Source organism: Mus pahari, chromosome 5 (assembly GCF_900095145.1).
Source record: "Mus pahari chromosome 5, PAHARI_EIJ_v1.1, whole genome shotgun sequence".
Classification (NCBI taxonomy): domain Eukaryota; kingdom Metazoa; phylum Chordata; class Mammalia; order Rodentia; family Muridae; genus Mus; species Mus pahari.
The window spans coordinates 155,491,075-155,497,128 of record NC_034594.1 but is presented as its reverse complement, the minus strand read 5'-3'; the positions used below and the strand labels follow the sequence as shown (position 1 = coordinate 155,497,128).

The 6,054-nt window shown below is 41.0% G+C and overlaps 1 pseudogene; it reads right to left on the bottom strand.

Moving 5' to 3' along the window:
* Positions 1-5,435: 5,435 nt before the first annotated feature.
* On the bottom strand, positions 5,436-5,839 carry LOC115064013 (annotated as a pseudogene).
* Positions 5,840-6,054: the final 215 nt, after the last annotated feature.

Below are 6,054 nucleotides of genomic sequence, written 5' to 3'. Positions count from 1 at the left end.
TTTTGGTAAACATCCCTGGCTTTTAACACCAGAAAGCAGGCGCCTGGCGGGCCATCCAGCAGTTATCACTTTTCTAGCTGTCAGGTAGAAGGACATAAGGCTTCCTGCACCAGTCTGAGTTTAAGATGAGCCAGTTCCAGAGGTAATTAGTAACTCAGGCTGAAGGCAAAAGAACAAAGAACTCTTTTTAGGGGTCTAAGAAACAAATTGAGTTGGGGGTCTTACAATATCAGAAGACACACACATATATATGAAAATATATATAAGAAGATATATATGTATGGAAATTATCAAAAGATAATGCTTTTCTGAAAGCCTAAAAGCAAAAAACTACAAACTAAGGATTTGTGATATGAGAGCCCCTGACCCCCTGAAGGACTGTGAATAGGAAAGGAACAAAACATAAAGATCCTGGTAAGAGCACCAGACTGCTCTTCCAAAGGTCCGGAGTTCAAATCCCAGCAACCACATGGTGACTCACAACCATCCGTAACAAGATCTGACTCCCTCTTCTGGAGTGTCTGAAGTGTACACTCCAGAAGAGGGAGTCAGCTACAGCTACAGTGTACTTAAAAATATAATTAATAAATAAATAAATAAATAAATCTTAAAAAAAAAAAAAAAAACATAAAGATCCAGGAGTCACAGCCTTGCCTGGGCAGGAAGGTTTCCTTTAGAACCAGTAGGTGGATTCTTTCCAGTCTCAAAATGCAAATGGGCCCAGAGGGGCCGGAGAATACATAACAAAACCAGCCAAAGGCCTTCAGGAAACATCTGCTTCAGTCAGCTCTCCCACCACAGCCTCTGCTTTGTCTCCCCAAATTGTGCCAGCTGAATACGCCTTAATGAGGTGTCTAGAGAATTCGTGTTGGATGTATACAAGAGGCTGTTCTCTCTGATACTATGATGTGTATACACAGTCCTGCAAGGAAGGAGTGTGAATCTTTTTTCATTGGGCAACAAAGTGACTTCTTACTTCCAACAGCTGGTGAATGGTGGGACCCAAGCCCCTCAATGCAGACATTTACCATGTTACAGATAAGGGCAGGTTTCTTCAAAGTCCAAACTGGTCACAGATTGTAATGGTTAGTAAGAAACCATTTGCAAGTCTCAGTAAGAAGACACTTCACTTTTCAACTGTATCTTTACATGGTAGTTTGTGTTTTTTCAGGAGGACATAACTCTACTGGCCTGGAGACAGAATATAGTATCTCCTTCTTGTCTTATGACAAGGTCTTGCTATGTAGCCATGGTTGACCAGGAGTTCACAACATAGACCAGGTTGGCCTCAGACTCCTTCTCCTCAGCAGTCCTTCTGTCTCTGATGCCTGAATGCAGGAATCATGGTCTAACCATAGGCTAACGAGAGTTTTTACTTTATGTCTGTGTAACATTTCAGTAGAGTTGGTCCAACATACAGAAGTTAAAAAAAAAAAAAAAGATGAATCTGTTCATTTCTATTTAATATTATACATTTACCCTGTATGGGTATTTTCCAACTTTATCTAGGTATCAGTCATACTTAAGTATTTAACTACTCCGGGCTGGTGAGATGGCTCAGTGGGTAAGAGCACCCGACTGCTCTTCCGAAGGTCTGGAGTTCAAATCCCAGCAACCACATGGTGGCTCACAACCATCCGTAACAAGATCTGACGCCCTCTTCTGGAGTGTCTCAGGACAGCTACAGTGTACTTACATATAATAAATAAATAAATAAATAAATAAATAAATCTTTAAAAAAAAAAGTATTTAACTACTTCACTTTTACATATTTGGATGCAGACACGGAGGAAACCCTACTACAGAGTGAAAAAAGGGAGGCATCCCTATTCATTCCACATCTCCCCGTGCCCATCTTTTCCTTATCTAATGTAGTACTTACTTTTCTGGGACGTGATAAAATGCCAAAAGCCATTTATCCAAGAATGAGTTCACCTTAGCTTACAGTTCCAAAGGGGGGGTCTATACTAGGGAGGAAGGCAGAGCAGTGGCAAGCTGGAGCAGGAAGCTGGCTGATCACATCACAAGGGCAAACTAGCAGTGGGGTGAGACTATACACTTTCTAACCCCTTCCGTAGTGTCACACTTCCTCCAGCCAGGCTGTACCACCTAAAGATTCCATAACTGCCTGAAACAGCACCACCATCTGGTGAACAAGTGTTCAAACATATGCCTGTGGGGGACATTTCTCCTTCAAACTACTACAGCTGACCTTCCTGCCCGTGTGTTGATCTTTGTAGCACTTTCTCTAAGTAGAGATTGACAGTGCATGTTTTTGTCTAGCTTATGACTGGGTATGTACAGCAGATGTGTTTTATATTCAGGAAATCACCAAGCTGTTTTCCAGCAACTCTTGATGTTAGTTACATCATTCATGTTGTAGCCAGCAGTGTCTTGAGATTTCTAGCAATCTTCATCTTTGGCAGCATTTGTCATTATCAGGCCTGGTAACTGTAGTCATTCTAGTGTGAGTGTGTGTGTGTGTGTGGTGTGTATGGGTGTGTGGTGTATGGGTGTGTGTGTGACAATGCAGCTTAGATTTATACCTCACAGGTGACTTACAAAGTTGAGTCTCTTCTGCATGCACAGTTGATGTGCATGTATCAATTTTGTTCACTGTTTCTACTGGGGTTGCTTTGTTATTAAGCAGTTGGGAGAGCATTCATATATTTTAGACCTAATTCCTCTATAACCATGGTCTGCAAACACTCAATCTGTTTGATTTGCACTTGCATTTTCACCCACTGAATATAGAACTCACAGTAGAAGTTACTATTTGACTAAATCCAACTTCCTGATTCATTCCTTTCAGAGTTTGGGCTTTTTATAATTTCAAGTCCTTTTAACCAAGCCTAAGTTCACAAACAGTTTGTCCTGTTGTCGCCTTCCAGGAATTTTATTGACTTGGTTTCTACATTCAAGTCTAAGGTCTGCCCCTCCTATTGTGCGGGATCCCATTGTTCCATACCCTTACCAGCAACTGGCACTGTCTTCTTTAGAATAGCCATCCTAGCAAGCTGGAAGCGGCAACTCATGGCAACTTGTTTCACATTTCTCATGTCACAGGGCATCCTTTTATCTCTTTACTGGCCTTCACACTTTCTCTAACTAAGTTGTCTTTTATTATTGAACTGTAAGAATTGATTATGCATCCTAGATGCAAGCCCCTTACCAACTCTATGAATTGCACTTATTTTCTTCTGAAAAAAGTTGCAGTTAAGGTTTTTATTTAGCCTAGGCTAGCTCTGAACTTGCTATGTAGCCAAGGCTGACCTTTAAACTCCTTATCTTCTTGCCTGCACTTCCCAAGCGCTAGGATTACAGGCAAGGGCCAACATGGCCATTATTTTATTCACTCAATGTTTTTTTACTTTCATTTATAATATCCTGAAACAGGTATTTTCTATCTGAAGTGGGACACTTTAGCTGCATCAACATATATTTTTCTTTGGTTGCATGTGGTTCAGTGCCACATCTAAAAGCCACGCCTGATTTAAAGGTAGCCCCTATATGGTCTTTTATTATACTTAGGGAGGGTCTGTAATTCATCTGTAGTTAATTATGGAAGTTCATTTTAATTCTTTTGCATTAAGAGATTTAGCCTCATCTCTGAAAGACAAACCTAAGATGTCAATTCATTTTCTTTTAGTGTCTAAAACACTCTGCCACATTGTATTCTTCCTTTTTTTATCCAACCAGAGCTCTTCTATTATTATTATTATTATTATTATTATTATTATTATTATTATTATTTATTATTATTATTATTATTATTAGTAGTAGTAGTAGTAGTAATATAGTAGTAATAGTTGTTGTTGTTGTTGTTGTTGTTTAGCTTTTGGTAAGTACTATGATGCAAGTCAAGGGCCTTTCACATCCAAGACAAGTGCTCCACAACTGAGCAACATCTGTAGCCCTCAGCTTTGTTTTTTGGTTTTGTCTTATAAGTCAGAGTCTCACTGTGCAGCCTAGACTGTCCTTGAACTCATGATCCTCCTGCCTCAGCCTCCTGAGTATTGGACTTACAGGTCTACATCACCAGACCTGGCTAGAAAGTTTCTTAATGCAGATACATCAGTGTTATTTGCTTTTAGGAAACACTGCCTTGCGATTAGATTCCTAATAAGGTGTGTTAACTCTTCTGTGATTTTTAATTTTAAAAAATTTGAATGAATGAATGAATGAATGAATGAATTTTTTTTTCTGTGTGACCCTGGCTGTCCTGGAAGTAGATCTGTATACCAGGCTGGCCTTGAACTTAGAGATCTGCCTGCCTCTGCCTCCTGAGTGCTGAGGTCAAAGATGTGTGCCACCGCCAACCCAGTTCTGTCAGTTTATCTTCATTCCTATGTAATCACAGTGCCTGCTCTAAGAGCCACTGGGTTTAAGCATCTCACTGCATGGCAACTCTTTTAACACTGTTTGTGATCCTGGCATGTATTGAGCTCCCCAGTCTGTAAGTGATCATCAGTTTGGGAACATTTCCTTCATGATTCCTTGACACATTTTCTGACACATCTCTTTCGGGGGCCTTAGTTATATGCATATTGGACTGGTCAAGTTGTGAGTGCTGGTGGTTCATTTCTTCAGGGTCCTTTCTGTTGTGTTGAAGAGTTTATACCACTTCTGTAGTTCATAGGATTTTCTTCTGTGATGCATACATGGCTCTTGAGCCCACTCACTATAACTCACCCTGGTCACCATTTTAAACTTTTTTTTTTCTTCAATAGAAGCTGTAGTCCTCAGTGAATGTTCCCACTGCTTTCTGGACACTGTGTAGTTTCATTGTTCATGTAAGACAATTCCTCTTGGCCATTTAACTGGGAGGCTAGATGCTTCTGAACAGGTGTCAGAGCAAATTTGCAATGATGTGTACTGTAATACTGTCTTCTGCTTATTTCAGATACATTTGTCTTGTCTTCTCACTCACACATCAGATTCTCCAAGGTCAAGAACCTGCCATATTTTATGTCCTTTCCACCACAGACAACACACGTGTACTTTTAACTATTACACAACCAGTGAAAATCCCTTTTGCAGGGTTCTCAAACAATGCACATAGGTTAGAGTTTGTGTTAAGTATCAGAGTCACACACTCAAGGGCCACCAGTAACAACAGGGCCTAGTCACACACTAATTATACATTCTGGCAGGCAAGAGCTGCCATTACCACCCTGGTTGTAGCCGGAGACATTTTCTCTCATTATCTACTAGATGGGTTAGTGTCTCTTTAAAGGAACATAAATTAACCCTCCAGAGCCCAACGAGCCAATGAGTAAAGACACATGCTGCCAAGCCTGAAGACATCAGATTGGTCCCTGGGACCCGAATGGTGGACATACAGGACAGAGAGAGCCATCACTTCCAGTCATCCTCCAACCTCTTTTATGCAACCCAACAAAAGATAAATACATTTTCCAGTCTTTCATGTGATTTTATTTTCTTCCTTTAACTGTGATAATATGATATCCAAATTTTGTCATAATGGGTGGGTCTGGAAACACAGGCTTATCCATCCCACTTACAGGCAAGGCAAATGTTGCTTTTTGAAATGATCCCACCATGGATCCTCTGGTCACTCAACCCAAGTCACCCCCTTGTCTGGGTTTATCTTCACTATATTGTGTGGTGGCCACTTCACTGAATTTCATCCCAGACTTTAACTTTCCCATGGCTTCCATGATTTTCTCGTGTTTTCCACATAGAAAGAGTCTGACCTCTGCTGATGTCCACCACCTTAGGCCCCTGAGAAACCTTGCCAGCACGGTCACTCCCATGCACCTCCTTCTCCTACTTTTTCAGAACCACTTTTCCCCTTTGGCAGCATTTTTTTTTTTTTTTTTTTGGTTTTTCGAGACAGGGTTTCTCTGTATAGCCCTGGCTGTCCTGGAACTCACTTGGTAGACTAGGCTGGCCTCGAACTCAGAAATCCGCCTGCCTCTGCCTCCCGAGTGCTGGGATTAAAGGCCTGCGCCACCAGGCCCGGCTGGCAGCATCTTTTAAGTTTGCTGTTGAACTCTCCAGGATAAATATATCTTAAAAGCAAGCAAAACC